Raw genomic sequence first — 24,182 nt, forward strand, 5'->3', positions numbered from 1 at the left:
ATGGAAATACATCACCAAAATTTTGACTAGAAAAACAAGAACCACAAGAATATATTTTAGAAGATATCCAACTTCCATAACTGCTCCTGTAAGTTGGATTAGTGCCTTCTCAATGCATTCATTGTTGATCTGCGGAGGCTTGATTCTGCGTGCTTCTTTCTTCTTCGAGTGTAAAGAAGTAGAGGTGTCTAGCCTCTATTCTATCAACAAGTGCACTATTCTCATCTCTAGCCTCTATGCTAGCTAAAAGTGCTAGAACATCTACTAAATTGCGCTCTATCAATATATCGTTGTACTCTTCTTCCCAATACCAAAACTTGCATCCATTCTACACAACAAAATTTTAAGTTAGCACAACTAGTATAATCCGAGAGCACAACCAAAGATTTGGTCGAGTTCTTCCTCCTTTTGCTGACACGTGGGACATCCAGCATCCAGGTCGTGTCATGCAAGAAAATAGAGTGGTAGTTGAAGCCACGTGATGTGCATCTTGGTTTAAACTGTAAATAGAATCTTACTACTCTTGAGTAACTCCAAAAGCGGCCACCAAAGATCTTTATTGGATTTGTTTTTCATCACCAGCACGTCGAGGTGAAAGCTGTGCAGGTTCAGTGGGTCCTCTTGCGTTTTCACTGACATGTGGGACTGCATATGAGCAAATAGACAATGGGCTCCGCGCGTCTGCTGGCTAGCTAAGAAGAGAGATAGAGGAGGGTTGAGCACAGACTCCAGGAAATTTGTTCTACGTAACCAGTACCTTGATATAGTGGGGTGGCATGGGCCATAACTAGCATTCATGTCTAGCAGTATGGCACACGCCACCCACACGAGTCCCATCCGACACCAATTTTCTTGGAGTCCGTGCTACAGCCATCTCTTCTCCCTCCTGTTTTCTCAGCCATTACACGGTGGGCGGGGTGGGGGTTTGCTGATAGCCGGTTTGCTCAACTACAGTCCCAGTTGTAAGTGAAAATGCAACACAACACACATCCCCGCTTGAGCGGCGTGCCGGACCAACCGTGTGGGGGTGCGACGCGAACACGACAGGCTTTTCCTTTTGAACTTGTAACTTGTAAAATTTGGTTTTGCTCCATGGCGCGACCGATAGATAGAAATAACGATTTTCCCTAGAGTAATGAGAAGTTTGGTTCTGGCGCGGTTCATGCATGGAGTACGTAGGAAAATTATGAAGTTGATGCGAAAGGTAAGATAATTACTAGTAGTACCATATACTACTACATGGATTCGACGGAAAGATAAAGATACATATGGATCCATCAATGACATCCTCACGCCCTAGTGCACTGGGTCACCAACCGACGTGTGATGAGCAGCGGCATTGGCAGCAAGCTCAACGTGCTTCTAAACAATGCCGTCCAAGGTTGCCCTGCGGTCCAAGAAGGCGAGCATCCTATCGTCCTCCTCTTGCATGTAGTAGTCCTTGTGGACGATTTGCGCGTAAACATGGGTGATTATGTCAATGGTGGCTTGCTGCGCCAGGCGCTGCGCGGCGAGCACGACCTCGAGGTGGACATTCTCCGGCGTGACGGCGGGCAGTCGCAGGGCCACCAGTGCATCGAAGAGGTTGTCACCATAGAGGCCGTTGAGGGTGGTAGGCATCGCAGAGCCTGGGTGCATGGGCTGGAGGCGTACGTCAAGGTCATCCGCGAGCTTCTTGACGACGGCGAACTTGTCGAGGAAGCCGACGAGGACCTTGTCGAACAAGGAGACGAAGCTGTTGTCCAAGCGGCCCCTCGCCCTGGCGGTCTCAAGCACTACCTGGAGACGTTCCTCGGTGCCGGGCCGCAGGCCGGTGTCCTGGACCATCTGGCATAGCCGGCTGATGCTCACGCTCATCGCCTCCATGGGTCTAGCTTCTAGTCAACCGATCTTGCGATTGGAGTGATCACTCTTGCGCTTGGATGTGTAGGATTTCGTAGATTGGACTGGCGGGAGCCTTTATATGAGAAGTGTAGACCGCGTTGAATTCACGTGTGTGTTGGCCATCTACTCCTCGCCCCTCTACTGCACCTGCCTTTGGCTGTATGACAGGTTGGCCAGCCATCCATTGGGCATACATGTCATACACCCAAAGGCAGGTGCAGTAAGTCAATGAAGCTGCGTCCCCCTCCGTGCCCGTGCATGCTTTCAATGACTTGAGACTACCAAACATCACATGCAGTGGTTAGTTCATTGCATGTAATCCTATTAAGTAGCAAAAAGACATTAAGTTATCTCACCGATAGGAATAAAACAATACACCATGTATTTATTTACAGAGGGAGTAGTACATTTTTTGTGACATGCATTACTAGATATTGCTAGTCAAATACAAAATCCAGATGGACGTGGTATTACTACTAAATCCAGACGGTGGTGCTAGTACTACTAGTAGTAGTAGTACCACCAATATAGTAGCACTGTACTACCCGTTGGTCAAATTATTACGTGTTGCTCCTCACGGTGAAGTGACAAGACCCTATGTCGGAGATGACACCTGAGTATTGGCACCGTGTTCGGCATACCATAGTCAGCCTCACTGTCTGCAGTCACTATCATCATGGCTGTAGACCTAGCCTGCTTGCAATTAGCCATGTTTGACATAATTTCCCATGCGTAGATGCCCGTGCATTGCACGGAACACCAAGATTGGGGGGTGGACGGCGCCGGCAGCGGCCATCGTGCCATATTTTTCCATGGCCTTCTAGATGTGGTGGGGAGGAGATAAGGATGATTGTGAGAGAAAAGGAGTTGTTTGTAAATAGGGAACACGTGCGGGCATCTTTTTGAAAAATTGGATAAATTTGGTTTGTATGCGTTAGATCTAGATCTGTAGACTATTGGTGAAAGATGGCAGGCACAACATCATCACCAACTCAGGACCTGTTTGATTCGCAAGATTTTGAAAACGCAGGAATAGGACACAACAATATTACAAGTTTCAAACTGACATTACAAATGTTAGGAGTAATGCTGCACCTATGAAGAGGGAATTACTTGGAAGTTTACGTAAGAACTTCCGTTACTTTAGGTGGATGTAGCATTATGGTACAAACTAAAATCCACCGCCCTGACAAGTCACTAATGGGAAAATAAGTTTTTGAGTCTCTGGCCACTTGATGTTTCAAAAACAAATTCAGCTTCTGTGGAGACTTTGTCATTTAGGCTTAGACGCTTGCGATGATCAGCACGCCATTCATTATTGCGCCAGAGTACGCCAAACCTCATTACCTTGAGAACACTTGCCTCCAGAGCAAAGAACCTGGCCAATTTAATCTCAGCTGTGCTGCCTCGGCAGTCGATCAAATCAATTTCTGTAAGATGGAGATCAAGGCATTCGATGAGATTGTTATAGTCCAGCACATTTTTCACTTTCAGGTCTTTTTTTATCTGCAAAAGAAGAGAACATATTTAGTAGCTGGCTGTATAAGATTGTCGTGTCATCAAGAGGTACCAATATCATTCGCTCATACGATAGGGTTGGCTGGCTAGTGATATTTTTTCACTCTCTCTATCTCTCTATTTCTCTTTCCTCTCATTTACCTAGGAGTATGTGAAGAGCTTGGGAATTTGTTGCCTTCCACTATGTGGCCGATGCCATATTTCACAAAATTATGCCACATAATACGCATCGATGTCAAATCAAAAGATTTTGGCACCGCTCTCGTGATGTGAGAGAGTTGGCATCGCTGTGCATGCAGACCCACATGTATAAACAAATCAATCAAACCAACTACACCAGCCTCTCACTCTCCCAAAGAAGTGTTTTTTATTGCCTCAGTCCTCTCTCTCTCCCATGCAAGTGTTTTTTCATTGCGTGAGTTATTAATTTGGCACCGGAGCAAAGTAGGTGATCTAGATTGGGGCACCAGGTGAGCAATGGAGGGGCATCGATGCCAAATGCATCACAAGTGAATTTGGCACATGTTTTTCCCCACATAGTGGAGGGCTGTTATAGCCCACTTTTGTACTACCTCTTATTTAGTATAAAATTTTGACCATAGATTTACGTAAGAAAATGCCAATGCATGTCACTAAAAATTACACCATTTGAAATTATGTTCAAATACGAATCCAACGATATAGTTCTTAGTGACACACACTAACATTTTGTCAGTTAAACCTATGGTCAAATTTTGGTACTACAAAATAGGAAGAGTAAACCAGGACGGAGGTAGTACTTGCTCTTAGGGTAACCATAGAGTTATTGGAGTAGTCTAAGTTACTTTCCACTATGACTAGCCTAGGCTACTATAGTAGTACAACAAAAAAATGATGCAGGTGATCACGTGAGAAAAAAATACTAAAAACATTTCTTTCGGTGCAGTGCGTAGATGCAGTTTTGAACACTACACTTGTCATCGTAATATGGGAAAATTACGAAAAATTTGAGCTACGTTGTGATTACCGTTTACTAATAGGAAAGAAGTTTCACCTCGATGAGTAGCTTCTCCGTGCACGGAAAGCATGTAAGGAATCCAACAACTTGATCCAGATTGGGGCCGATAGATTTTATTGCCAAGATCTTCACTGTGCGCATAGACTAGGTCAAGCTTGTGGGAATCATTTTCTGGAAGACGGTCGTAAATACATCAAGAAGAAATTCAAAAATGTGAATTTCAAGAAGACGGAGAAGAAGATGAGTGTTGTACCTGAACGATTACGGATCCAATAAAGAGTTTGGAGAATTTGGCAGATGAGTGCACCACCGCTGTCAATTTCGGCACGTTAATGACCCTGATTTTTGTTGGAGCTTCTAGATCCGATACAAGCAATCTCTCAAGGGAAGGCGCATTCTCAATGACCATAACGTGGAACAGCTGGAGTGATCTCTTCCCAATTGATGTCTTGTTGCGAGGCCAGCAAGACACATAAATCCATCGGAGATTCGTCGAGGCGATGTGGAGGCTAATGAACTCATGGATCTGCTCAAGACGAAGGTACTCGAGCGCAGTAGAGCTGTGAAGCAGGTGCTCCATAGCCTTCTTCGAGATGACAACGTCGAAGAGGTTGAGCTGCTTGAGTTGAGGGAGAAGAAGGGCGGGCGCGACATTAATCTAGGGAAGATAGCAGGAGCTGAAGCTGGCGCGGTGCAGCGTTGGCGTGAGGCGGAGCACGGATGGCGGCAGAGAGCGACATCGTCCAGCTTCAAGGCTGAGCTCCTCGAGCTGATCTAGGGCGGGGGATAAGAACCACTCGTCGAACTTGGGTTGGACCTTGCAGTTGTTACTGAACATGCGGATGTCAAGGCGTCTGGCTGGCCCAGGGTGCGATGAAAGGATCTTGGAGATTGTGGTCATGCGTTCGCAATCCCCGTCACAGAGGCAGCTGTCGACGGTGACGTTGAGGGGGATGAGGCGCCAAAGGGGGCGCCACCGCCGGGAGAGCAGGGCCGTTCGCACAACATATTGGTGGGGAGGAGGCCGATGATGACGAGCATCATTTCGTCGGGGAGGCTGCTGATGAAGTCCGGGCTCGCCGGATGTGGTTTTTGCTCGAGCCGCCTCCGCTTGTTGGCTGCCTCGCCGTCCATATCAACTGGCGGCGACGCCAGTGTACACGTGTGCCGGTGTGTGTTGTGTGCTGGGTGTGCGCGAGTGCGTTCTTCTGTGCATGCCGCCACGCAGTGGTGAATTGTGCGCGAGTGCGTCCTCCACGCGGAAGAAGTGTGTCCTCAATGCGCCCTCAATTTACTAGCATGCGGGGTGCTACCCCGAGTGGTTTCAACTTTGTTTACTTCACTGCATGTCAGATGGGCCTCTAGTTTACTTATTTTCACCCACTGCCACATGGGCCAGCACACGAAGATACATAACACGAGCTGACAAGGCAGCATGTGGACTGGTTGACCGGTCAACTAAACAATATACGGAGCTATATGCTGACATAGTGAGTGTATAATCCGTCGGTATAGAGTGTTTGTGTGAGAGGGGAGGCCTGTGAGAGATATCAGAGAGAGAGAGAGAGAGAGAAAGGGCTACTCCCTCCTTTCGATAATGTAATTCCAACATTTTTTTAAAGTCAAACTTTTGAAACTTTGACCAAGTTTATAAAGAAATTACTTATATCTACAATACAAAAGATAAATGATAGTATGAAGTAAGTACATGTTGTGATGAATCTATTGATCTTTCCAGATGTAAATGTTTTTCTCCACATATACCTGGTCAAACTTTTCTGAGGTTTGACTTTTCAAAACATCCATATGCTTATGGACGTGAGAGAGTCCCTAACTAGAGAGAGAGAGAGAGAGAGAAATAGAAAGAGTGAGTGAAAAAAGTGTGTGTGCATGTGTGAAAGAGACATGGGGAACACTCGATAAAAGTCGAGAAAAAATGTGTGTGTGCTATGCAAACATATCACACATGCATCTTCGACAACGGAAGCAAGGATGAGGAGATAGTGTGTGGTTGTTTGCAACTGAGAGAGCAAGACCCCTAGCACGTGGCCAAGAGTGGTCTGACAAACAAGGGAGAGAGGTCGAGAGAGACGTACGGAGAAAATACGGACATGGGGAGGAGAGAGTGTATGTTTGTCATAGAGAGATCCCCTGGAGATCGTGATGGGACTACATGTGTTGGAGATATGACTACCAGGTATGACCCGCCCAGGAGGGGCCGGGTCAATAAGCAATGGCGGGTTAACTAAAGGAAGCCCGAAGAGTATACAAGGTGACGGTTTATGATAAGGTTGTAGTAGGCCGAAGCCCAGAGGCGGCTTAAGGCCCATGAATATAAACCGCCATGAATGATAAGACTTGTAAAGTAAGACACATTGTATGAGCCGGCCGGGACTCTGTAAGCCGCAGGGCGTCAACCCGTGTATATAAGGGGACGACCCGACGGCGACTTAGGGCAAGTAACATCAAATAGAGAACTAGGCTTAGCGTATTTTTCTCCCTGGTCATCGAAATCTAGCAATACCACATCAACTGGACTAGGCTTCACCTTCACCGTAAGGGGCCGAACCAGTATAAACCTCTCGTGTCCTTTGTCCTGATTAACCCCTTTAAGCTTCCTAGTAGCGATGGTTCCAAGACTAAGTCCTTTCACTAGGACATCTGCCGTGACAATTCCATGATAGTTGGCGCCCACCATGGGGCCAGCGCACGGTGGATTTGAGTTCTTGAAGGGCAACTCCAAAGGGCTCAAGGGATATGTGATGGGGAACGTAGTAATTTCAAAAAATTTCCTACGCACACGCAAGATCATGTGATGCATAGCAACGAGAGGGGAGAGTATGATCTACGTACCCTAGTAGATCGACAACGGAAGCGTTTGGTTGATGTAGTCGTACGTCTCCACGGCCCGACCGATCAAGCACCGAAACTACGGCACCTCCGAGTTCTAGAACACGTTCAGCTCGATGACGATCCCCGGACTCCGATCCAGCAAAGTGTTGGGGAAGAGTTCCGTCAGCACGACGGTGTGGTGATGATCTTGATGCACTACCGTCGCAGGGCTTCGCCTAAGCACCGCTACAATATTATCGAGGACTATGGTGGAAGGGGGCACCGCACACGGCTAAGAATATGATCACGTGGATCAAATTGTGTCTCTCTAGGGTGCCCCTGCCTCCGTATATAAAGGTTCAAGAGGGGGAGGCCGGCCGGCCATCATAGGGCGCGCCAGGAGGAGTCCTACTCCCTCCGGGAGTAGGACTTCTCTAGGATTCGCGAGGTGGAAAAGAGAGAGAGAGAAAGGAGGGGGGCTCCGGCCCCCTCTCTCCTTGTCCTATTCGGACTAGGGGGGAGGGGCGTGCGGACCAGCCCTGGCTGCCTCTCCTCTTCTTCCACTAAGGCCCAGTAAGGCCCATATAGCTCCCGGGGGGTTCCGGTAACCTCCCGGTACTCCGGTAAAATCCCGATTTCACCCGGAACACTTCCGATATCCAAACATAGGCTTCCAATATATCAATCTTTATGTCTCGACCATTTCGAGACTCCTCGCCATGTCCGTGATCACATCCAGGACTCCGAACAACCTTCGGTACATCAAAATGCATAAACTCATAATATAACTGTCATCGTAACCTTAAGCGTGCGGACCCTACGGGTTCGAGAACAATGTAGACATGACCGAGACATGTCTCCGGTCAATAACCAATAGCGGAACCTGGATGCTCATATTGGCTCCTACATATTCTACGAAGATCTTTATCGGTCAGACCGCATAACAACATACGTTGTTCTCTTTGTCATCGGTATGTTACTTGCCCGAGATTCGATCGTCGGTATCTCAATACCTAGTTCAATCTCGTTACCGGCAAGTCTCTTTACTCGTTCTGTAATACATCATCCCGCAACTAACTCATTAGTTGCAATGCTTGCAAGGCTTAAGTGATGTGCATACCGAGAGGGCCCAGAGATACCTCTCCGACAATCGGAGTGACAAATCCTAATCTCGAAATATGCCAACCCAACATGTACCTTTGGAGACACCTGTAGAGCTCCTTTATAATCACCTAGTTACGTTGTGACGTTTGGTAGCACACAAAGTGTTCCTCTGGTAAACGGGAGTTGCATAATCTCATAGTCATAGGAACATGTATAAGTCATGAAGAAAGCAATAGCAACATACTAAACGATCGGGTGCTAAGCTAATGGAATGGGTCATGTCAATCAGATCATTCACTTAATGATGTGATCCCGTTAATCAAATAACAACTCCTTGTTCATGGTTAGGAAACATAACCATCTTTGATTAACGAGCTAGTCAAGTAGAGGCATACTAGTGACACTCTGTTTGTCTATGTATTCACACATGTATTATGTTTCCGGTTAATACAATTCTAGCATGAATAATAAACATTTATCATGATATAAGGAAATAAATAATAACTTTATTATTGCCTCTAGGGCATATTTCCTTCAATATGTTGCGGGCCGGATGACCTAGAGTCGTCGCGGCAAGCTCTACATCGATGACGAAGGTTGGAGCCTCGACGCCGGCTCAATTGAGTATGGGTACCGGGTCCCCTTCGGCGGAATCCACGTCTTCATCGGCCGGATCGGCGAGCCAGGCCCTGAGCCGGACATCTACACTGACCTTGTCGAGATGGCTCAGCGTGCGAGACCCGCCCGGACTCAGCCCGCCATGAAGCGTGCCTTCGTGGGTTGCATCCATGGAGGGGAGTTCTCTGAAGGATCTGTGGATGGTCGTGAGACGGCCATCTATTCTGACGGTGAGTCGTCCACAGGCGAGACAGATTCATTGTATCAACTACCAGATGGCGGGCTTGGCGGCTGTTCCGATGACAGCAGTATTCCGGACCCCTTTGAGCCGCCGAACAGAGCGGGGGTCTTCATGACTGGTACACAGCCCGCACAAAACTCTACAGCTGCGGCAACAATAACCTCCGGGACGGCCGCGACCCGGTCAGGAGACCCTGCGCCCGCCGGCTCAAGTGCTGATGGATCTTATGGATAAGATGACGGCCCTGTTGACCGCCGTGGTTGAACCGGCGGATAAGGCTCAACATGATGCGGAGGTGGCACGGCTATGTGAGGAGATAGCTCAAGCCAAGGAGAACTTGGCGGCGAAGGACGACCGGATGGCTGCGGAACAGGCGACTTTGGACGCCCGGGCTCAACAGCTTCAATCAGAGGCTTTTCAGCTTTTGATGAATCTAAACGCGTCAAACGAGATCATGAGGGGAAGGCACCAGAAGACTCAATCACGTCTGCCCCTAACTTATGATCCTAGGAATCTCTTCCACACACCCGGGGCTGGTCCCAGTAACTCGCTGGAGGCCAACCAGATTACAACACCCGGGGCTGGGGCGCCGGGTCAGCCGCGAGCTATGGAACCCCCTCAGCTGAATATGGCTCCACCTCGTCATACACCAACACTGTCGGGTCATTTTTCTAACCCTTTAGAGAATCTGATTGCTGCATCAGCATGCCTGGCGGCTCTCCCAATGAAAGCCGATTCCCCTACGGTGATCGAAACGCGAAGGGTCAGAAATCTTCTTCAGACAGCTCTGGCATAGCAGGAGTCATACTCTTATAGTCGAGACATGATCCATTCAACCCCTCGCCCAAGCCGGAGCCCAAGCTATAGCAGGCATATGGATTCAGCAGCCATGTCAAGAAATGCTCAGCGCCGTAACCAGCCACGCAGGTATGACCCGGCACATGAGGGAGCTCTTAACTTGGTGGACCAGGAGAGGATCTGCCAAGAGGCTGAGCGGGCGGTTCAACAGGCAGCGGAGCAGGCGGCTCACCGGGCTTTTCCGGTTTATCCAACGACCTCTGTTGAAGCAGGTGTGGCCACAAGGACAGGAGGAGTCCATTGCTTGGTGCCAGCTCTACGTAATGAGTGTTTACCAAAGGATTTCAAGGGGCCTCGGAAGGTGCCTAATTACACAGCTGACTTACAACCCGGGGCATGGATCGAAAGTTATGGGATGGCCATGGAGTTGCTAGAGGTCAATGACGCAGCAATGGCTAAGTACTTCACCATGATGTTGGATGGAACAACTCGCACTTGGTTAAAGGGGTTGCCACCAAATTCCATCAGCTCATGGGTCGAGTTAAAGGCCTGGTTTATTCAGAACCTCAAGGATACGTGCAAACAACCCATGTCGATTGTGGATTTGACTAACTGCAAGCAAGAGGAAGGTGAATCCACGACCCATTGGGTGCGCCGGGTGAAGGAAATAATACATTCATCTGATAAGATGGATGCCGGCTCCGCGGTCTTAATGTTGGAGAAAAATTGTCGTTTTGAACCTTTGAAACAGAAGCTGGGGCGGCTCAAGCGTGATTGCAATGACATGGGCCAGCTGATGGCGGCTCTAGTCAAATACGCCGATTCTGATAGTACCAAGGATCCTGCGTCTGACGGAGAGAAGACAGGGAAGGGAAACAAGAACGGCAACGGCAAAGGTCATCAGCATAACCCGGCAAATCAAGGAGGTAATAATAAACATAAGGCTGACGGTAGTCTGGAGTTTGTGGCTAACACCAATGCACAGGGCAAGAATCAACAGCGTATGGGGAGGCCACCTCGGTCAGGCCGGTCAGGTCCCACCCTCGAGCAGTTGCTAAATGAACCCTGTCCGAGACACGACACCCGGGAGAAGCCGACCACCCATCTATGGAAAGAATGTACTATCATGAAGGCTTTCAAGAACTAACATGTTCAACGGTAATCATGGGCCTGGCAATGGCTCAGGCGGTGGCGGCTTTCATGGCCCGGGCGGCGGCTTAGGCGGGGGCGGTTTTCATGGCCAGGGCCCTTAGGGTAATCAAGGCAGCTATAATCAGCAATCTGGCCAAGGTAGTCAACAGTAGCAGCAATCCGGGTATCAGAGTAACCCAAAGTAGCTAAACAGTGGGCAATACCACGTGTTCACCACCAGTTTATGCAAAAGGGACCAGAAACTTCATAAGAGAGTTGTGAATGCGGTTGAACCGACGGTTCCACGTTATTTGAGATGGTCTGAGTAGCCTATTGTGTGGAGTAGGGAAGATCACCCTCCCCGGGTCAATAATCCGGGTACCTGGCTTTGGTGGTGGCCCCTCAGGTTGGTGGATACAAATTCACTGAAGTACTCATGGATGGAGGCAGTAGTATCAACATTCTCTATTATGAGACGTTCCTTCGCATGGGGTTGACTGATAAAAGTCTTAAGACATCCAGCACCGTGTTCCATGGAGTAGTGCATGGTAAGTCGGCATATCCAGTTGGCAAGATTGAGATGGAAGTAGCCTTTGGAGATGAGCATGATTCTAGGGCGGAGAAGTTAACTTTTGAAGTGGTCAAAATCAAAAGCCCATATCACGCCTTGTTTGGACGGCCGGCTTATGCAAAATTCATGGCACGGCCGTGTTATGTTTATCTGCAGCTCAAGATGCCGGGTTACAAGGGTACTATCAACGTGCATGGAAGTCGGAAGATAGCTTTGGAATGTGAAGAAGTTGATGCTGCTTACGCCGAATCTGTTTGTGCGACATAGGAATTGAAGTTTTACAAGGATAATGTCGACCCGGCGGACATGACGTCTTTGAAAAAGCCAACCACGGAGCATGAGCCGGCGCTGAAGTTTAAGTTAGTTGACGATACCGAGATGATTGATTTTGTGCCTGGCGATTCATCCAAACAATTCATTATCAGTGCTAACTTGGATCCCAAATAGGAAAGCGTGCTCATCGAGTTCATCCATGAGAACCGGGACATCTTTGCATGGAAACCTTTTGACATGCCGGGTGTACCGAGAGAACGCGCTGATCACACTCTCAATATTGATCCCAAGTTTAAGCCGGTCAGGCAGTTTCTTCGGCGGTTCAACAAGGAAAGGCGCAAGGCTATTGGAGAAGAGGTGGCCCGACTCTTGGTGGCCGGGTTTATTTTTAAAGTTTTTCACCCAGAGTGGTTGGCTAACCCGGTGCTTGTGCTAAAAAGAACAGCACTTGGCGTATGTGTGTGGATTACACAGATTTAAACAAGGCTTGTCCGGCTGATCCTTTTGCTATCCCTTGCATTGATCAAATCATTTATGCTACGGCGGGTTGTGAGAGTTTGAGCTTTTTGGATGCTTATTCTGGCTATCATTAGATCAAAATGGCAGTTAAGGACTAGGCGAAGACGGCTTTCATTACTCCATTTGGAGCCTTCTGCTATGTGTCTATGCCTTTTGGGCTCAAAAGTGCCCAGGCAACTTATCAGAGGTGTGTACAGAATTGCCTTCATAATTAGATTGGGCGTAATGTTCATGCTTATGTGGACGATATAGTGGTGAAATCCAGAGAGAATGAAACCTTGATAGCTGATCTGAAGGAAACCTTTGATAACCTCCGGGTCTACAAGATGATGCTTAACCCAGCCAAGTGCGTTTTTGGAGTCCTAGCTGGCAAGCTTTTGGGCTTTTTGGTGTCTAACAGAGGCATTGAGTCTAACCCGGAAAATATTAAGGAGATTACATCTTTGGCTAAACTGGTGTGCGTCAATGATGTTCAGCGGCTGGCAGGTCGTGTCGCAGCTTTGAGCCCATTCATAAGCCGGTTGGGTGAGAAGGCTATGCCGTTGTATCAAATGATGAAGAAGATGGATGATTTTGTCTAGAGTGACGCTGCTAATTCTGCCTTTGAAGATCTGAAGAGACAGCACGCTGAACCGCCGATCCTTCCTGCTCCGATTGAGGAGCCACTGTTGTTATATGTGGCTGCTAACACACGTGCTGTCAGTGTGGCCATTGTTGTTGAGCGCAAGGAGGATAGCAAGGAACATCCGGTTTAATGGCTGGTTTATTACGTCAGTGAAGTGCTCATTGAGTCTAAACAGAGATATCCACATTGGCAGAAGCTTGTTTATGGGGTGTTCATGGAAATCCAGAAGCTTAAGCATTACTTTCAGGGTCATCCTATCACTATGGTTCGCTCTGCCCCTTTGGGAGATATTATTCAAAATAGAGAAGCCACAGGACGAGTCGCCAAGTGGGCCATTAAGCTTGGGTCTCATGGTTTAAAGTATGTGCCACGTACTGCCATCAAATCTCAAGCAATAATGGACTTCATTAACGATTGGACAGAGTTGTAGATACCAGAAGAAAAGCCAGACAACACATATTGGACGATTCATTTTGATGGGTCCAGACAATTGGAAGGCTCGGGGGCTGGAGTTGTTTTAACTTCTCCTCGAGGTGACAAATTTTGTTATGTGTTGTGATGGATGTTTCCTTGTACTAACAACATAGCTGAGTATGAGGCCTTACTCCATGGCCTTCGAATGGCTAGAGAAATGAGCTTAAGGCGGGTACGGTGCCTTGGCAACTCAGATTTGGTGGCTCAACAAGTATCACGCAAGTGGGATTCCAAGGATCCTACCATGGCGGCTTATCGCTGAGAGGTTGACGCTGTTGCTGGACATTTCAAGGGTTATCAGGTGGCGCACATTGACCACAGAAAGAACGAAGCAGCTGATGCTTTAAGCCGGCTGGGATCTCAATGTAAGTGTGACTCCTCGAGACCGTTGCGCCAGGTGTCTTTCAGTTATTCGCCGTCATTGCCATGTAATTTGCTTGCATGTTGCATTTCATCATGTCATCATCCGCATTGCATCATCATGTTTACGAAACTTGCATTAGTTCGGGTTTCCCCAGTTCCGTTCGTTGTCCGTTCTGAGCCGAACCACACTTGCACGCGCCCGCGGCATGTCCGAAATATTATTTTTTAAGTGGCCGAAAAATGTTCTCGGAATGGGTTGAAAGTTGGTGTCCGTTCTTATTATAGTGTAGATAGACCGCCTGTCAAATTTCATCGCATTCGGAGTACGTTTGATGCCCCAACGGATAACTATAGCGGCAGTATAACTGGTCTAACGTGAGACGTTTTTGGTCTCCGGAAACTGTTGCCGGGCTTTCCCTCTCTTTCCTCTCTAGACCGTCTACACAGTCCACTACCTACCGCCAGGCAACTTAAGCTCTCTCGTCAGCCCGCGGCCCTCCTCACGCGCGTGTTCGAAAGCTGTCCCGGACCCGACCCGGGCAGTCGTCACCGTTGGATTCGGATCATCCCCAAACATCCCTAAAACATCTACGATTACTTGTTTGGCCTTCCCCAGCATTTTATCTCAACCGTCTGATTTCGATCAAATGGTCCAACTCCCCTCTTTTCCATATATATAGTCCACCCCTAGTCTAATTTCAGACCAAACCCTAAAATCTAGGGCACTTGTCCCATCCACCCCAAGCCGCCGCCACTCCTCCTGTTTCTTCCTCCTCGGGTTCATCCCCGATCCAAAAAAATCCCCTCCTCGCTTTCACCACCACACCAACCCGAGCTAGCCACCTCTCCTTCCACTTAGCCACTCCATCGGGATCCATCCCGCATCCTCCCCTGCCCATTGGAGCCGCCAACAACCTCATCCTCCATGGGATCCACCCCGATTATCTTCTCACAAACCACATGCGCTCGAGCCTCCCCTCAAGCTCCTTCTCCTCAATTTCAGCCGACGCCCCAGGTACTCGACCCGGATGGGATCAAGGCAGTCGCCGCCTTGCCTCCACTCCGGCAGCTCACACCATTGGAGCCCGAGCCACCTTCCCGCCACCCTACACCTCCTGCATCCCCGTCGTCCTTCGGCCCCGCAGCCGCCTTCGTCCACGACCACAGGAGCAAGAGCTCCTGCAGCCGTGAGCATCCGAGGCCCTGTACGCCATGGCCACCCTCGTCTTCAGGTCGCGTCACCCGCGCTCGGATTCGGCGCTCTCAGCATGCCCACGCACGGATTCCCCATCCCCGACCTTCTCCTGCCCGTTTTCCCTGCTGTCTCTCATCCCTCTCGTGTTCTCTCTGTCTAGGAGCACCGACGACCGCCACCATCACCGGAGGATACAGCACCCGGCCTCCTCGAGCCCCGACGCCGGCAAGCCATCACCACCCTCCACCCATGTCCCGCCGCTGCTCTGTTTTCCTGACGAGAAGAGGATCGCGCTAGTTGCAGTGCCTCCCCGTACCCGCAGTTGCATCGTCGATCTTCCTCCACAAGGCTGCCGCTTCTCATCTCCCCATGCCGCTCGAGACCGCCGTGCCAAGTTCCAACGGCCTCCTGGGCCACCTTTGCGCTGGATCCATGCCAAGGCCATGCCGCCGCGGCTCTGCTTCTTGTCGAGCAGAGGACGCCTGCTCGTCTCTGCTTTGTTGACCGCGTCCAGCTGCTTCGACAACGACCCCCCCATGCCGGCCTTTTCCACCGCTAGCCCGCCAGGCCTGCCTGCGCCACTCTCCAAGGCCCAATGTGAGAATCTCCCCTACACCCTGGGCCAGACCTCTGTTTCGGACCATATATATTTTTTCCTGTGCGTGGCGGATTTGTCCAATTATCCCAGGATTTACTGATTTGCAGAAAACCCCTTCCACTTCATGCATATTATAACTCCTCAATCGTGCATCGGTTTAAAATAAGTTATATATGAAAAATGCTTAGATTTATGTGTAGTTTAATAATATGCCACTTTCATGCATGTTTAAAATGCTTAAAATGATGTTTGCTTTAATTTTCTTTAATAACATGCTAAAATGACTAAATTCATAACTAAATAACCGTAGCTCCGATTTTAATAAACTTTATATGTAAATGGGGTAGAAAAATGCCTAGTTTAACATGGTGCACTCATCTAGCATGTTTAACAACTCTAAAATTTGGTTTAGGGCAGAACAATACCAAATCCATAAATATGCACATGAGGATTTTCCGGACTTGTTGCTTGTTGTTCCGGCCTCATTTAAAATTGCCTAGATAGGTAGTTTTACTATGCTTCACCTCTTGCCATGCTAACCAACATTTAATTTTGTTGAGTACATAAACGGGAGTGAACTAAATAATTGATGTGGTGTTCTGTCAATATGCAACTCGTTGCATATTGAGCTCCACTTAATTTGTAGAATTGCTTGTGCACTTTGCCATGCCATGCCTCATTAAACCGGACATGCATCATACTTGTTTATGCATCATGCCATGTTTATGTGAGGGTTGTTTACTATGTGGTTTGCTTCTTTCCGGTGTTGCTTCTTCGGGTTGGTTCCGATAACGTCGCGTTTGTGAGGATTCGTTCGACTACGTCCGTTTGTCTTCTTCATGGACTCGTTCTTCTTCCTTGCGGGATCTCAGGCAAGATGACCATACCCTCGAAATCACTTCTATCTTTGCTTGCTAGATGCTCGCTCTAGCTATGCCTATGATGCGATACCTACCACTTGCTATATCATGCCTCCCATATTGTCATGCCAAGCCTCTAACCCACCTTGTCCTAGCAAACCCTTGTTTGGCTATGTTACCGCTTTGCTCAGCCCCTCTTATAGTGTTGCTAGTTGCAGGTGAAGATGGAGTGTGTTCCTTGTTGGAACATGTTTATTGTTGGGATATCACAATATCTCTTATTTAATTAATGCATCTATATACTTGGTAAAGGGTGGAAGGCTTGGCCTTATGCCTGGTGTTTTGTTCCACTCTTGCCGCCCTAGTTTCTGTCATACCGGTGTTATGTTCCTTGATTTTGCGTTCCTTACGCGGTTGGGCTATAATGGGAACCCCTTGACAGTTCGCCTTGAATAAAACTCCTCCAGCAAGGCCCAACCTTGGTTTTACATTTGCACTAACAACCTAGCCTTTTTCCCTTGGGTTTCCGGAGCCCGAGGGTCATCTTTATTTTAACCCCTCGGGCGAGTGCTCCTCTGATTGTTGGTCCAAACTAGAGCCCCTTGCAGCGCCACCTCGGGGAAACTTGAGGCTTGGTTTTAGTTGTACGGATTGCTCATCCGGTGTGCCCTGAGAACGAGATATGTGCAGCTCCTATCGGGATTTGTCGGCACATTCGGGCGGCTTTGCTGGATTTGTTTTACCATTGTCGAGATGTCTTGTAACCGGGATTCCGAGTCTGATCGGGCCATCCTGGGTGAAGGAATATCCTTCTATGACCGTGAGAGCTTGTAATGGGCTAAGTTGGGACACCCCTGCAGGGTTTTGAACTTTCGAAAGCCGTGCCCACGGTTATGGGCAGATGGGAATTTGTCAGTGTCCGATTGTAGAGAACTTGACACTTAACTTAATTAAAATGCATCAACCGCGTGTGTAGCCGTGATGGTCTCTTCTTGGCGGGGTCCGGGATGTGAACACAGTTCTTGTGTTATGTTTGACGTAAGTAGTTTCAGGATCACTTCTTGATCATTTCTAGTTCACGATCGTGCTTTTGCTTCTCTTCTCGCTCTCATTTCCGTAAGTTAGCCACCATATATGCTAGTGCTTGCTGCAGCTCCACCTCACTACCTTTCCCTACCCATAAGCTTAAATAGTCTTGATCGCGAGGGTGTGAGATTGTGAGTCCCCATGACTCACAGATACTTCCAAAACCAGTTTGCAGGTGCCGATGATACCAGTGCAGGTGACGCAACCGAGCTCAAGGAGTAGCTTGATGAAGATCATGTTCGTTGTGTTGTTTCGTTTCCAGTTGTTCAGTAGTGGAGCCCAGTCGGGGCGATCGGGGATCTAGCATTAGGGGTGGTCTTCTTTAATTTCAGTTCAGTAGTCGGACCGTGATTGTATTCTGGATGATGTAATGCTATATTTATGTATTGTTCGAAGTGGTGATTGTAAGCCATCTCTTTATCCCTCTGTTATTCAGTACATGGGATGTGTAACGATTACCCCTCTTGCGACATGCCTACAATGCGGTTATGACTCTAAGTCATGCTAAGACACGTGGGAGATATAGCCGCATCGTGGGTGTTACAAGTTGGTAATCAGAGCCTTCCCCGACTTAGGAGCCCCCTTCTTGATCGAATCGCTAGCATTGTTGAGTCTAGAAAAATGTTTTGAGTCTTTTAGGATTATATATATCAGAGAGTAGGATTCTTTTTACTCCTTAGTCCCTTCGTCGCTCTGGTGAGGCCTCCTGATGTAGAGTTTTGACTCTTCTCTTCTCAAATTTCACTAAAAAAATTTAGGATCACGCGGGTATCTTGGAATCGTTCCGATGGTTTTGTGACGAGAACATTGTTCTTGGTGCCTCCTGGCATTTAGGGGTTGTGGCAGTGTCCCGGGGAGTTGAGCTCCAAGGTGTTGTCGTCACAATTTTATCGTTGCAGTTCTGGAATACCTGAGTTTCGCCGACATCGAAAATCTCCTTTATGCAGTTGTTGGTGAGATAACCTCGACGCCACCCAGTACTGGGGTGGGAGTTCGGGAGTATTGCCATAACTCGTATAACGGATGCTTTTCGAAGGTTGAGGTAAATGATTTCCGAAGGTTTCTTGGTTATGTGTTGAAGGATGGATACAGCTGGATGTAGGATTTGCTAGTTTTGTGTGAGATATTATGCTTCCCCTGTATCCCCAACACCTGATTGCATAACCAAAAAGTTTTGGGAGTTTGTAAGTGGGAATTCAAGTAGCTCCAAGGGTATCTTTCTGACAGATGTATCATATGAAATTGGGGTTCGACGTCTAGTGGTCCGCCTATTCACGGTTGGTTTTACAGTGGTCTCGTTGTGTCTTAAAGAGTCCTTGGCTATACTGATTCGGGGACACTTCGTATGTCATGTGCACTGCCTTGTACATGATGGTGCTGTACGATCGAGCCCGTGTGGGCCCCACCATGAAAACTTCAGACGAAATCTCTATCATATGTTTGTTCCGGCTTATTCTGCAAGCCAATCCTTTGTTTTGTTTTCAGTTGTGGTATTCGAGTTGCTTCAATGTCAAATGTTGATTCCATACCTTCCCTAAGCGGTGTCCTCACATTTTCTATGTGAATACTAATCCTTCTTGATCATCGAGATTGCCTTGTCAATTCTTTCCAACCGGCGTGCTTCTCTTCGAGATGATCCCATCATTCTCCCCATCCGTAAGATCAATTATCTGTTCTTCTCAACGGTGTTTGTTTCATCCGTCCCAAGTTGCCTTTGTTTTCCCGCCCTCCCACACTTTTTCTTCAAGGACTAAGATTTCTTAATCAAGTACCCATCTTATTGATGTGAAGTCTCTCCATTCTTTTCCGTCAATGTTCTTATCCAGTAATTTCTCGTGGAGATGCTCACAAGTCTCAAGTTCACCATTCTTCCTTCTTTTTCTGCTCCGGTGGATTCAATTCAAGTTTTGTTGATCATATCCTTTCCTCGTTTTAAATGCTTTCTCATGCCGGTGCACCTGTTAATCATTCACCTCTCGCTATTCTTTTGTTCCGGAGTGCTGAAGATATCTCGAATATTCGTGTTTCCACTCTGCTTTCATTCAAGCTCTTTCGAGGATGTTATCTCATTCAAGCCATTTAATTAAACCGGTGCAATCTCTCCTTCAAATCATTCAACGGTGCTTTTCTTTTGAGTGGGTCCTAACCCACAGGTCTTTTCCCAGGATCTTACCTGACCCTTCTAATTTTTCCGGAGCTACTATCAAATTCTTCACCAAGTTGACGTAAGAATGAATTTTCATCAGTCAATTGCCTTCTCCAATATCGTTTCTCAAATTCTTTTCATCGTTGGATCAACTTCTTCGTTTTTGATTCTCCCGGAGTGTCTCAACGATTCATGGTGGTGTTTCTCATCCTCATTTTCAACATTTAAAAACCAAAGAGGAGTTTTCCCCCATATCTTGCTCCATTCTCTTCAAGATTCATGGTTCTAGCTTAATGCCTTCCTCTCATAATTTTTTTTGATTGTGAGAATTCTGTTCACCAATCTAGACCAATTCAAGATTCTTTTCAGTTTGATTCTCCGGAGGCCATCATCTCAGATTTATTCATTCTAGCTTTCAGTTATCATTCTCCAAATCTTACCGGTGCATTGTTCAAATATCCTCTAATCAGTTCATGATCTCTTCATTCATTTGCTAATTCTTACCGGTGATTCATCCCTTTACTTCATTCATTTTCAATTCTTACGGTGGTTCATTCAAGATCTCTCTTCCTTGGTTATCATATCAATTCATTTCGTTCTTTCCAATCCTAACGGTGGTTCATTGAAGACCTTCCCAAGTTGGCGCTATATCTACCTTAATCTTTTCTACATAATAAGTAGTTTGCCAATGTGTTGCTTGTCATCAATTTAATTGATGAAGGATAAGCATAATGTAATTCTGATTCTTGTTTTCATCCAAGTGATTAATTCCTTATTCCGGAGGTTCATCAAAATTCTTTATTTCATTTGTTTATCTTTCTTTTTCTGGAGTTTCAAGTTTTTTCTGCATTATCTCGTCACGAAGCTCCATCTAAATCATCGCAAGGCTTAATCTTGTGTTTTCAACTTCTCTTTCCTTTTGTTTGATCATCCTTTTGTTACCGAAGTTGTTCATGGAGGCTACATGGGGGTTCGTCAAGGATCCTTTTCACTCTTCAATTGTTCTTCAAGATATCTCTCGAAGCTATGATCCGTCAAGCTATACTTCAAGTATTCCTCTTCTTGCATTCCGAAGTGCAATTCTTTCTACAGTATCATTTGAGGTGGTATTATGTCATTCTTGATAATTTGAGTTCATGTTTCATGAATCACATGTTGTTAAGAATGAGGTATTTTAAATCCATCAATCACTTCATTAGAGTATATTGGGTTATATTACACCTAAAGCTTTCCCTAAGGATTGTTGCTATTTATGGTGCTTATAAATGACCCAAGTTCTTCATTTATCATACCGGTGAAATAAGCTTCTCATCTCCTTGTTCATACCTAGCAAATATTTTGTCTTCCGTTAGTGGTGGAATTTCACCTCATAATTTCGAGATGTTTTCTATAAGCCCACAACAAGCTTACTCTTTTCGTTGTTGGTTTTCCCAACAATTCCGTTCGACCCTAAAGATGCTTTTCTAGCTCATTGGAGGTAGAAGATGTTGTTTTCTTCTCCGTTCTTTTGTTCCGACGATCCAACTTCTATTCTTTCATTCCGGAGGCATTGTGATATTGCTTTCTTCAACCATCATCTCATTTTATCAAAGATCATGTTCTTTCCTTTGCTTATCCATTTAACCGGAGTGTTGTGTCATCTCTTCTAGTTCTTTTCATCTTATCAAGTTGCTTATCACTTTTCAACCGAAGTGCTGCCCAAATTTGTTCTTCCTTGTTTCTCTTTTTCTAACGGAGTGTTTTCAACTTTTTCCATCTTTGTTCTATTCTGTCTTTCAATTTGTTCAACCTCTCAAGGTTCGTGGTTTCACTCATTTGTCAAAGAAGCAACTTTGTTTTACCTTTTCTCTTCCTCTTCCGTTTCCCTCCGGTGCCATTCTAGATCTCGGGACGAGATCCTCTCGTAGTGGTGGAGTGTTGTGACGCCCCGAGACCGTTGTGCCAGGTGTCTTTCAGTTATTTGCCATCGTTGCCATGTCATTTGCTTGCGTGTTGCATTTCATCATGTCATCATCCGCATTGCATCATAATGTTTTCAAAACTTGCATTAGTTCGGGTTTCCCCAGTTCTGTTCGTTGTCCGTTCTGAGCTGAACCACACTTGCACGCACCCGTGGCATGTCCGAAATATTATTTTATAAGTGGCTGAAAAATATTCTCGGAATGGGTTGAAAGTTGGCGTGCGGTCTTATTATAGTGTAGATAGACTGCCTGTCAAATTTCACCGCATTCGGAGTTCGTTTGATGCCCAATGGATAACTATAGCGGCAGTATAGCTGGTCTAACGCCGGACGTTTTCATTCTTCGGAAACTGTTGCTGGGCTTTCCCTCTCTTTCCTCTCTAGACCGTCTACACGGTCCACTACCTACCGCCAGGCAACCTAAGCTCTCTCGTCAGCCCGCGGCCCTCCTCACGCGCACGTCCGAAAGCTGTCCCGGACCCGACCCGGGCAGTCATCACCGTTGGATTCGGATCATCCCCAAACATCCCTAAAACATCTGCGATTATTTTTTTGGCCTTCCCTAGCATTTTATCTCAACCGTCTGATTTCGTTCGGATGGTCCAACTCCCCTCTTTTCCATATATATAGTCCACCCCTAGTCTAATTTCAGACCAAACCCTAAAACCTAGGGCACTTGTCCCATCCACCCCAAGCTGCCGCCACTCCTCCTGTCTCTTCCTCCTCGGGTTCATCCCTGATCCAAAAAAATCCCCTCCTCGCTTTCACCACCACACCAACCCGAGCCAGCCACCTCTCCTTCCACTTAGCCTCTCCATCGGGATCCATCCCACATCCTCCCCTGCCCATTGGAGCCGCCAACAACCTCATCCTCCATGGGGATCCACCCTGATTATCTTCTCACAAACCACATGCGCTCGAGCCTCCCCTCAAGCTCCTTCTCCTCAATTTCAGCCGACACCCTAGGTACTCGATCCGAATGGGATCGAGGCAGTCGCGGCCTTGCCTCCACTCCGGCAGCTCACACCATTGGAGCCCGAGCCACCTTCCCGCCACCCTGCGCCTCGTGCATCCTCATCGTCCTTCGGCCCCGCAGCCGCCTTCGTCCACGACCACAGGAGAAAGAGCTCCTGCAGCCGCGAGCATCCGAGGCCCTCTACGCCATGGCCACCCTCGTCTTCAGGTCGCGTCGCCCGCACTCGGATTCGGCGCTCCCAGCATGCCCACGCACAGATTCCCCATCCCCGACCTTCTCCTGCTTGTTTTCCCCACTGTCTCTCATCCCTCTCGTGTTCTCTCTATCTAGGAGCACCAACGGGCGCCACCATCGCTGGAGGATACAACACCCGGCCGCCTCGAGCCCCGACGCCGGCGAGCCATCACCGCCCTCCACCCAAGTCCCGTCGCTGCTCTATTTTCCTGATGAGCAGAGGGTCGTGCTAGTTGCAGTGCCTCGCCGTACCCGCAGTTGCATCGCCGATCTTCCTCCACGACGCTGCCGCTTCGAGTGTCCCCTTGCCGCTCGAGACCGCCGTGCCAAGTTCCAGCGCCCGCCTGGGCCACCTCTGTGCTGGATCTGTGCCAAGGCCGCGCCGCCGCAACTCTGCTTCTTGTCGAGCAGAGGACGCCCGCTCGTCCCTGCTTCATTGACCGCGTCCAGCTGCTTCGACAGCGACCCCCCCAAGCCGGCCTTTTCCACCGCTAGCCCGCCAGGCCTGCCTGCACCCCTCTCCAAGGCCCAATGTGAGAATCTCCCCTGCGCCCTGGGCCAGACCTCTGTTTCGGCCCATATATATTTTTTTCCTGTGCGCGGCAAATTTTTCCAATTATCCCAGGATTTACCAATTTGTAGAAAACCCCTTCCACTTCATGCATATTATAACTCCTCAACCGTCCATCAGTTTAAAATAAGTTATATATGAAAAATGCTTAGATTTATGTGTAGTTTAATACTATGCCACTTTCATGCATGTTTAAAATGCTTAAAATGATGTTTGCTTTAATAACATGCTAAAATGATTAAATTCATAACTAAATAACCGTAGCTCCGATTTTAATAAACTTTATATGTAAATGGGGTAGAAAATGCCTAGTTTAACATGGTGCACTCATCTAGCATGTTTAACAACTCTAAAATTTGGTTTAGGGCAGAGCAATACCAAATCCATAAATATTCACATGAGGATTTGAAAGTGCGTTATATCGACTAGAGGGGGGGTGAATAGGCGATTTTTATGAAAGTCTTCAAAACATGGGAGTTATGAAGACAAACGATAGAAATAAACCTAATACCCTGCAGCGGATGGTAGACTACACTAGGCAAGCCACAGTCAAGTATTCAATAGAGTGAAAGCACAATGACTAATAGCAGCAATGTAGTAAGGATTAG

The sequence above is a fragment of the Triticum urartu genome, chromosome 2 (genome assembly GCF_003073215.2).
Source record: "Triticum urartu cultivar G1812 chromosome 2, Tu2.1, whole genome shotgun sequence".
NCBI lineage: Eukaryota > Viridiplantae > Streptophyta > Magnoliopsida > Poales > Poaceae > Triticum > Triticum urartu.